This window comes from Triticum aestivum, chromosome 3B (assembly GCF_018294505.1).
Source record: "Triticum aestivum cultivar Chinese Spring chromosome 3B, IWGSC CS RefSeq v2.1, whole genome shotgun sequence".
Lineage (NCBI taxonomy): Eukaryota > Viridiplantae > Streptophyta > Magnoliopsida > Poales > Poaceae > Triticum > Triticum aestivum.
The window spans coordinates 827,553,459-827,564,113 of NC_057801.1; the positions used below are offsets into that span (position 1 = coordinate 827,553,459).

The following is a 10,655-nucleotide window of genomic DNA, read 5'->3' on the forward strand; positions in this document are numbered from 1 at the left end:
TTTCAGATAAGCTCGGTTTTCCCAGCTTCTCAACTCCTCGTATCTTGCACTAAAAACATGGCCAGGTTCTTGTTCTCAACTCTAGGAGTTGGGCTGTTTGACCCAGATCCGTACCCGGAGTTGAAGGACCTGGGAGCCGACGGGCTATCAAACACGCCCTTAGTTGAGTAGTTGAGGTGAAGCGAACGAAGGCGGTCACCGAAGAAGAATTTTTTTTGTTACGCCCTGGATACCACTGCCTGCACAGCAGCTTCATTCATTCCTATCCAAAGCTTAAAATGCAAACGTGGTCTGGTCTGCAAGTTTAGCCTAATAGCACATTGTTAACCTATTCTAAGACTGGCAGCTTGGCAAGTGGCATCCAGGTCCGGGCGTGCATGAATGCAGCCTTCGCCGCCTTGTTTTCTCAAAACAATAAGGCCCCGTTCCTAATACAGGTTAGGAAAACAACTAGTCATCAACCCATGCATCTGCACGGGCTAGGGATTTTTACACAGTTTAAACATTATGGTGTTATACCAATATACAGTGTGGAAATAAACATTTTAAATCAAAATAGTACAAAAGGTGTCATATATTTCAATATTTTTCCCTCATCAGTATGATGTGAGTCTAAGTCCTGGAATACGAACAATAAATTTCAATAGATTTGAGATAGTGACCATTATCTGAATTTGAATCAAACCATTGATTAATTCACAAAGTTTTAATTCTCCATTGCTTATTTCTTTAGTTTTACATTCCAATTCGTAAATGAAGAAGATATACCAGCAGGCTAATATATATTCGCAAGGAAGGATCACTTTGTTAACAAAATAGGAATATACAATCATAATAATTCTCATATAAAGGCAAGAAATAGAATAAAGTGTATTCCTACTCATGTTTTTACTAAGTTGGCTTATTTTTTTCTTCTTGACTGCATTTTGATTTGTTATATATCTGGAAAAACACCAAAACAATTTAGTACAAAATCACTCACCAAAATAACAGCGTGAATTCATTGGTTCATCTAGAAGAATCTAAACTAATGGTTAACATTGAGCGTAGCTGAATGAAATAATGTTGATGGGGTTGATGTAGTGGATGATACAACCTTGCTGCTACCATTGTGAAAGGCAAAATTCCATGACCAATTGATTCAGATAGTACTAAAAATACTAACATTGTCTGCTCAAAAGAAAATGATTTCTTCTTTGAAACTCTGAGATTCTATCAATCAGTTTTATACATGTAACTAAAAAATATTAGTAAAAAGGAGAACATCTTGCGAACTTTCTCAAGAACACATCCTTAAGTACAGCAATACATTGGGAATATAATTCAAAAACAAAAAGTTAACATCAGATTGATACAACTGAAAGTTGAGGATCGTTTGGTTTCAGATTGATACAACCGACGAACAACTCATTATACATACCTCAGTGTGGAAGGTCAGGGGGCTCTACCGAAGCGGGTCTCTATATGAAATTATGTGTGACTTTAGAAGACAGTTGCAATAACAATCACATCGATATAAGAAAGTGGCCAGAACGATTTTCCAGTACTGGTCATTCTTGTGCAAATATATTAAAACTGCTCAGTTCAGTTGTAAAATACCTTATAGCAGTATGCACCCAGTGGCATTATGGGAGGAATAGGCGAGAGGTAATGATAGTCCGCCACAAAAAACCCATAAAATTAACCCATCTTTTAATATAAATGACAGGTCATATTTCTATCAACCACTTAATAAAGTATTGGCAGTCCAAAAATTAAGCGAACCATGTAACTACGGAATGATTGAAAAATTTGTATATATAAGTCCCAACTTCAGAGGTATCCTAAAGAATTTGTCAATTGAAAGATCTAAATTAACTTCGAATTTATTGGAGTAGTGTTACCTTCTCCATGCATAAAAGGGAGATGTTATCTACAACTTTGTGGTCCTGAATGTGAGTATGCAGAACTAAAAAAATTGGCCAATCGAATAAGGTTGAACTTGTAACTCAGCATAAGTTTGTTAGCTCTTGTGGGGTTCTGCTGCTGGCCTGCCTGTCCCACACATAAGCCAAAGAATATTTTCAAGTAGACACGTTCTTTGAAATTGAAAGAAACAATGGAATCCGTGTGTTGAATATACAATACAATAGATGTTTTCGTCCATATGTACTGGTATATACTCCTTGTTATTCTATTTTTTGGAACAGGGAGAACTCCATAGATCAAAAAATACTCCTTGTTATTATTTAGCAGACCACATATGCATAGTCACCTGCAAGAGAAAGTTAGTAAAAGGAAAGCAAATTAAACAACTTGGTTCACATCGTATCATCCTTGAGATTAAAAATCTGAGTTAGATGCATCATATCAAATGCGTTCATAATTTTACTGCGTCTGCCGAGAAACTGAAAATCAGAGTCGAAGACATACTAATTAAACTGGTAGCTGCACACGGAGGTGTCGGACACAAACACCAATATATGACTCACCAGTTAGTAAAAAGGTATGAAGATACCCACATCCATGTCCGGATGTGAAACACAACACACCAATCTTGCTTGGAACACACCAATTAAGCACTTCTCCTGTCATGTTTGCCTGTTACAATATGGAAACAAAGGTAAAAGTAAAGACTCAACGATATGCACTGGGGTATATGGAGAACTACTAAGAGATGAAAAAAATGGGTCAGAATCTGTTAACTCATTGTCCCCAACCCTTGCACGTCATTCTTTCCGACACACCAAAGATCCAGTATTTTATCCTTAGCAGGAGACGCATGACGGAGGCTGATGAACACGCCTTCATATATTATCCTTAGCAGGAGACACATGACGGAGGCTGATGAACACACTTTCATAATTATTGCGAACTAATCAGCGGAGGAACTGACCAAGCAAGATAATTCTCGGAATGGGCCGCAGTCACAGCAAATTTTTACAGTTAGGGATGTACGTACGTGTACCACACATGGAGAAGGCGGGGTCGTTTGAAATCTCACCACATCATCAAAGTGCTCCTAAGGTCTAAGGCATACCTAACGGCTTGTACATATGGACATGGTGGTTTATATATAAAATAGTGAGAAAGCTTGTTTCGACACTAAGTAAATACTCTAAGAACACAATATTCTCTCGCACATTACAGAAAATTACTAAATCATGGGAGTTCATAAATATGTATTGATGAGTTGATCTAGAACTTTACAACAAAATTCCAATGAATAGTGGAAACTTAATTATTATGCTGACTGTCCTAATGTTATTAGGTCTCACGTTGTATATTTGTTTCACATAGCTACTACAGTAATGTTTCTGTTTCCAGTACGTATACCTGCTGGGTAGCTCCGTGTTGTAGGTGGGTGTTCCCCTTGACGTCATTGTCGAGCTTGTCATGGAACTAAACCTCCCCATCGGCGATCTACTTGGCGTCTTAATTCCCAATGATGATCATCTTCCTGCACACAAATATAATCCCTCATCATGGTGCGCCCTCTGCACATAGTCCCCGATCTATCTTTAGCAACCTGGTGCTCACGTTCCCTACTTCTTCACCATCTCGACAACCTCTCTCTCTCAATAGACTTCAGCAGGATGCATGCAGTACGCCTTGGTTACACGACGGAAGGGTCGTTGGTACTCTCCCTCCTGCCTCCAGCGCCGCGGCATCTTCTCATTCTCCATCATGTTAGCCTCATCAGCCTACGCCAATAGGAAATCAGCCAATCAGCCTACACCAATATGAAATTACCCATGTTGACGCGGCCGAACAGCCTCGTCCTGGTGGCCGGCGCCGGCGCATGTTCGCTGGAACGAAAAGGCGATTGGAAGCTGGGCATGGGGATTTTGGTTGTCGAGTCGCGGAGGCAGTAGTTCGTGGAGTTATCTCTCGGGTAAGTTATGGGATTCCAACATCCCCACGTTCCGTGATATATGTACAGTTTTCCACGCTGATTTCTTTCCTCTTTTTGTTTTCTTTCTGCCTTTTCCCTTTTTCTTTCTAGAGACTACATACCAATGTTTTTTTATACTACTACCTAGGACGTGATAGATGCCTTTATTGTGGACATACGGAGCAATCTATGTTACGCAAGTTTTTCTTTTATCCTAGACGTATATTCTATAATCCAACGGTGTAATTAATTTTCATGATGTGGATTAATGAGAATACTTGAATGGTGCCTCCAATTAGTAAATAGAAGAAGTTTTACTAAAAAGTACAGGAATGGGGTTGGCTGTACAGTACAATCCTGCATGACCCAAAACAGTGGCATGGGAAAAAAGAAAGGCGTTCGGTTCGTAGCTAACCTTTGGGAGGTGTTCCTACTATGTTCGTGCTACTAATGCAGCCATAATAGATTATTTTATTCATTGCATGTTGGCTATCATCTCTCACTGCCATGTGAAATTATTTTTTTATTAAGGTTGCACCTCTTGATCTAGACCTGACACCGAGTACTTTCCGGTGACGGCGATGACCGACGACGAACGAACGACAACAAACCGAAGCAACGCTGACGGTCTTGGATTGCTGCCCCAAGCTAGCTAGATATGCACGTACACAGCCAATTGCTTGAGGCTGGAGACACACGTACGTGTACTACTTTGATGGATCTGACCACCAAACAACACCGGCGTACACAGCGGCCAACTGGCCAGAAGAACAATACGCACACACACGCGGAGCTTGGTATTGCCGCAGGAGCGATACTTTGATCTATATTACTTTCACAAATCCATGGTTACAAGGGTAGGGGTACATGTATACTTATAATAGCCAGAGTACATCTCCAAACCGACTAGATGACCAATACATACACTACTTGGACACGTATAGCTACACAGAGCCGGACTCGGGATTAACTCCAACAGCACCGTGGCTGCCTCGGGCCTCCGCCCAAACAAGAGGTGAGACCAGATTTACACAACCCCGTGAAATGGCCACTGTTAGACTAAGTATATAGTAGATATACGTGTTGTAACATAACCTGTACTTGTATGGTTTTCTCTTATAAATATATGATAGCCGTGCCCACCAAGGGCATCGAGCATTGTTTCAAACCCTAGTTTGTCTAACATGATATCAGACGACGCGTTCGATTCGCGCCGTGCTTCCGCTTCCTCTGCCGCCGCCGCGTCGGCTTCCGCCGCCGTGCCGACTCCGTCAACACTAGCAATGGACTCGCCGTTCATGGCTTCTGCACCGCTCGCCTGGGCCCGTCCGAGCGCCTCACGCCCGCCCGCGCCTCAATTGCCAGCGCCTCGATCTCCTACGCTCCCGATCGCTCGTGACGCGCCTCGATCTCCTACGCCCCCGATAACCCGTGACGCTCCCCTGCCAGCTGCCTCCTTCGAGCGCATCCAGATGCCCCCGATCGCCCGCGATGCATACGGCGGGGCTCGCGATGCGTCCCAGGTGTACTACGGCGGGACTCGTGACGCGTCCCTGGCGCACTACGGCTATGGCGGGACTCAGCATGCTGCGCCGCCGGTCTCCGGTCCCCCTGGTGCTCCCGTCCAGGCGCCCTACGGCGGCCCCTATCCGCCGCCGTACGTCGCGCCGTCGCCGCCGCCGTACGCTGCGCCGGTGCCGTATGCCTCGTCCTCCGCGGTGCCCTACGAGGCGTCGTACGGGGCGCCCTACGCTGCCCCTGTGCCGTACTTCGCGCCGCTGCAGCCGTACGGCGTCCCACCACCGGCGCCCCACGGTCATCACCAACACTACCGTGCGTCCCCGTCTGGTCATGCGCTAACTCCGTACAACGCTCCTCCGACGTACGATTCGCAGCTCTCCGCACCGGTGGCTGAACCAGGACCGTTCCACTTCGCTCATCTGGTGACGGTGAAGCTCTCTGCTGATAACTACCTCCTGTGGCGCGCTCAGGTGTGGCCGCTGATGCATAGTCACTACCTTGAGGGGTATGTCGACGGTACACTGCCGCGTCCACCGGCCACGGTTCCGGTGCCCTCGGCCACTGGTGGCTCCGTCATGGTGGTCAACCCTGCTCATCGTCAGTGGATTGCTCAGGATCAGGCTATTCTGGGTGCTATTCAGTCCTCGCTCACTCCTTCCGTGGCTGGCATGGTGGTCTTTGCCACGACGTCGAGAGATGCATGGGCTACCCTCGATTCCAGCTTCTCCTCGCAGTCGCTGGCCCGTTCATCTGCCATCGTAACCAGCTGGGTGAGGTCAAGAAACATGATCTCTCTATCACGGCCTTCTTCAACAAGGTCAAAAGTCTGGCTGATACATTGTCGTCTATTGGGAAGCATCTCAGTGATGAGGAGTTTACTTCGTTCATCCTCAATGGGCTTGATGAGGACTATGATTCCCTTGTTGAAAACATCAATGGACGTGACACGCCGATGCCGCCTCGCGATCTCTACACGCGCCTCCTAAACACCGAACAGCGGCTTGCTGCCCGCCGCTCCGTTTGTATCTATACAGAGGGCCCGTCTGCCAACGCTGCTCCCTGCGGGGGTTCCCGTGGTGCCAAGCAGAAAGCGCCGCCGTCCACGGGTAACCAGCCTCGTCCACCCGCTCCGCCTCCTCCTCCGACTGGCCGCAAGCGGCTACACTGCGAGGCCTGTGGTGGTGGTGTTGAGTGTCAACTTTGCGGCATTGAGGGGAACTTGGCGTCTCGCTGTCATCGTCGCTTTAAACGTGATTTTCTTGGCATTGGGAACAATGGGAAAGGTAACGAGAAGCAAGCTGCTCTTGCTACACAGGAGCCTGGGTTCACTCCTTCATATTCGGTGGACCCTGCGTGGTACATGGACACCGGTGCCACGGACCACTTGACGAGCCAGCTTGACAAGCTGCCCACTCGCCAGGCCTACACCGGTCATGATCAGGTCCGCACTGCCAATGGATCAGGTATGCCCATCTCACATGTTGGTCAGGCATCTCTTCTTTCGCGTACCACTAAAACCTTGCGTCTTCTTGATGTCCTTCGTGTTCCTTCAGTCACGCGTAGTTTACTCTCGGTTCCTAAATTAACTCGTGACAACAATGTGTTTGTTGAGTTTCACCCTTTCCATTTTTTTTGTTAAGGACCAGGACACGAGGGACGTTCTACTTAGTGGTCGAGCTCGCGATGGATTATATGCACTTGATGTGCCTCGAGCCCATGCACGAGTTTCTCAAGTTTTCAGTGGTGTTCGGGTGTCATTGTCGCAGTGGCAGTCTCGCCTTGGCCATCCTGCCACTCCCATTGTGCGCCATATGCTTCATCGTCATAGTCTTCCTGTTGAGTCGAGTAATATGAAGTTTTTAGTGTGTGATACCTGTCAACAAGGCAAAAGTCATCAGTTGCCTTTTTCTGTATCGAGTCGTGTTGTCAAGGCTCCTCTTGAACTTATGTTTTCAGATGTGTGGGGCTATGCCCAAACCTTTGTCAGTGGTCATAACTATTATGGCAGTTTCATCGATGCTTTCAGTCGCTTTACTTGGATTGATCTTATTAAGCGCAAATCTGATGTGTTTCATGTTTTTCTGCAATTTCAAGCACATGTTGAGCGCTTACTTAAGCACAAAATTATCAATGTTCAATCCGACTGGGGGTGAATACCGTAATCTCAACACCTTCTTCCAGAAGCTTGGCATCTCACACCATGTGTCTTGTCCTCATACACATCAGCAGAATGGTGCAGCTGAGCGCAAGCACCGTCACATCGTTGTAACTGGTCTAACACTTCTTGCACATGCCTCTGTTCCTTCTCGGTTCTGGAGCGATGCTTTTGTCACTGCTTGTTTTTTGATAAACAGGACTCCCATACGACTTCTTCACATGAAGTCTCCCCTCGAGGTGTTGCTTCATGAAACTCCAGATTACTCCTTCCTAAAAGTGTTCGATTGTGCGTGCTGGCCACATCTTCGTCCATACAACAAGCATAAACTTGAGTATCGATCAAAAAAGTGTGTATTCCTTGGGTACAGTCCTGTCCACAAAGGTTACAAGTGTCTCCATATTTCGACGAATCGCGTTTACATTTCCCGTGATGTTGTGTTCGATGAGACTGTCTTCCCTTTTTCCACATTCACATCATCCACTGATACTCCCGTCACCGAGTTGCACTCTTTTCCAGTTTTGCCTGCTCAATTTGTGGATGCTGCATATTCTCCTTTGTGTTGCCTAACCATGGTGCAGGGACTGGACGAGGTGTGCGACTTGAGCTTCTTGAGGATGATTATGAGGCCTCACCTGAGCGAGCCGCCACTACGCCGGCTGCGCCTGCTGCCACACATGCTGCTCGCGACGTCGATGATGAGTGCATGGGACATGCACGTGGACTTGCCGAGGCACCCACGCCGCCTGTGTCCGTGGCCTCGTTGCCACCTGGGCCGGCCGATCCATCGGAGCTGTCACCTGGGTCACCTGGGGCCGTGGCCTCGCTGCTGCCTGGGCCGGCTGACCCTGCAGCTTTGGCGCGTGGGCTAGCCGACCCCGCGGTGCCGCTTGGGCTGGCCGATCCCGCGGCGTTGCCCCATGGGCCTGCAGCACCCGCGTTGCCGTCGCCTGGGAAGACAACCTCGTCAACTATTGCGTCGCATGGGTCGTCTTCTTCTGGCTCATTCTTGCCGATCACGCCCGACGTGTCTTCACCGACCACCCCCGACGCGTCTTCTTCACCGCTGATGGACAGTGGTTCCTCTGTGGTGGCTCCATCGCCACCTCCGCCTGTTGTCCTGCGTCCTCATACTCGCAGCAAGAGTGGCATCTTCCAACCGAAGAAGCGCACTGATGGCACTGTTGCATGGCTTGCGGCCTGTATGGCGCATACTGAGGCTGACCCTACGACTGAACCACGACATTTTCAGGCAGCACTTGGTATTCCACACTGGCGTGCTGCGATGGAGGAGGAGATTCATGCACTTCAACGAAACAACACTTGGCGCTTGGTTCCACCTTCATCTGGTGTCAATGTCATTGACTCTAAATGGGTCTTCAAGGTGAACAAACATGCTGATGGTTCCATTGGGAGATACAAGGCACGTCTGGTTGCCAAGGGTTTCAAACAACGGTATGGCACTGATTATGCAGACACATTCAGTCCTGTTATTAAAGCAACCACTATTCGTGTTCTTCTCTCCTTGGCTCTTACTCGAGGATGGTCGCTTCGACGGCTTGACGTTCAGAATGCTTTCCTCCATGGAGTTCTGGAGGAAGAGGTTTATATGCGTCAGCCACCCGGTTTTGTTGATCCTGCTCAGCCACATCATTTGTGTCGTCTTGACAAAGCTCTGTATGGACTGAAACAGGCCCCTCGTGCGTGGCATGCACGTCTTGGCACTGCTGTTCGTGCTCATGGGTTTGTGCCTTCTGCAGCGGACACGTCTTTGTTTATCTTTCAGCGACCGGAGGTGACTATGTACATTCTGGTCTATGTTGATGACATCATCCTTCTTAGTTCGTCCGCTGCTGCTACGGATCGGCTTGTGTCCTCTCTTGGTGCTGAGTTTGCTGTTAAGGACCTTGGCAGACTGCATTATTTTCTGGGTCTGGAAGTTCTTCCTTCTGATGGTGGTTTGGCTCTTACTCAGAAGAAGTACTCCCAGGATCTTCTACATTGTGCAGGTATGTTACAGTGCAAGCCTGCTATGAATCCCATGTCTGTCACAGACAAACTGACCGCTCTTGCTGGTGACTTGCTATCTCCTGAGGATGCCACTGAGTACCGCAACATCGTTGGTGGGTTGCAGTACTTGCTTATCACTTGACCAGACATATCGTTTGCAGTAAACCGTGTGTGCCAGTATCTTCATGCGCCGCGTGACTCTCACTGGTAAGCTGTTAATCGCATCTTGCGCTATGTTCGTCACAATGGTTCTTATGGTCTTCATCTTCAGTCGGCACCTTCTGGACTGATCTCTGCATTTTCTGATCCCGACTGGGCTGGTAGTCCTGATGACAGGCGATCCACGGGGGGACATGCTGTGTTCTTTGGAGCTAACTTGATCGCATGGCAAGCTCGCAAGCAAGCCACGGTGTCTCGGAGTAGTACCGAAGCTGAGTACAAGGCTGTTGCTAATGCCACAGCTGAGATCATGTGGGTGCAGTCGTTGCTTCGAGAGTTGAAGGTCTCTCCCACTCAGCCACCTGTCCTTTGGTGTGATAACATCGGTGCTACATATCCTTCATTCAATCCAGTGTTTCATGCCCGAACAAAGCACATTGAAGTTGACTATCACTTTGTGAGGGAACGTGTTCCTCAGAAGCTTCTTCAGATCAAGTTGTTCCTTCTAAGGATCAGCTTGCTGATATTTTTACTAAACCCATGCCCTTGCATTCTTTTGAAGGATGTCGACGCAATCTTAACATTCTGAGTGTTTCTGGAGATAGTTAAGATTGAGGGAGGGTGTTAGACTAAGTATATAGTAGATATACGTGTTATAACATAACCTGTACTTGTACGGTTCCCTTTTATAAATATATGACAGCCGTGCCCACCAAGGGCATCGAGCATTGTTCCAAACCCTAGTTTGTCTAACAGCCACTATGAGCAAACCTTTTTCATAAGAAGATTGTAGATGATTCCTTTGATCCGAACATCACCGAGGGAAATAAAAGCAGTGGAATGGGCATTCCTCTGGAAAGATCATAAGTCGTGTGAAGCGAACGCAGCCTAAGGTGTGTTCGCTTCATGGGATTGCTTAGCTTTCCAGAGGAATTT

At 47.3% G+C, this 10,655-nt stretch overlaps 1 long non-coding RNA gene across 1 annotated transcript; it reads right to left on the reverse strand.

Moving 5' to 3' along the window:
* Positions 1 to 214: 214 nt before the first annotated feature.
* LOC123066893 (uncharacterized) lies at positions 215 to 4,707 on the reverse strand. The gene is made up of 3 exons (XR_006431468.1): positions 3,520 to 4,707; positions 2,472 to 3,439; positions 215 to 2,254 (listed from the first exon to the last, which is right to left on the reverse strand). It is a non-coding gene; the product is annotated as an uncharacterized lncRNA (long non-coding RNA).
* Positions 4,708 to 10,655: the final 5,948 nt, after the last annotated feature.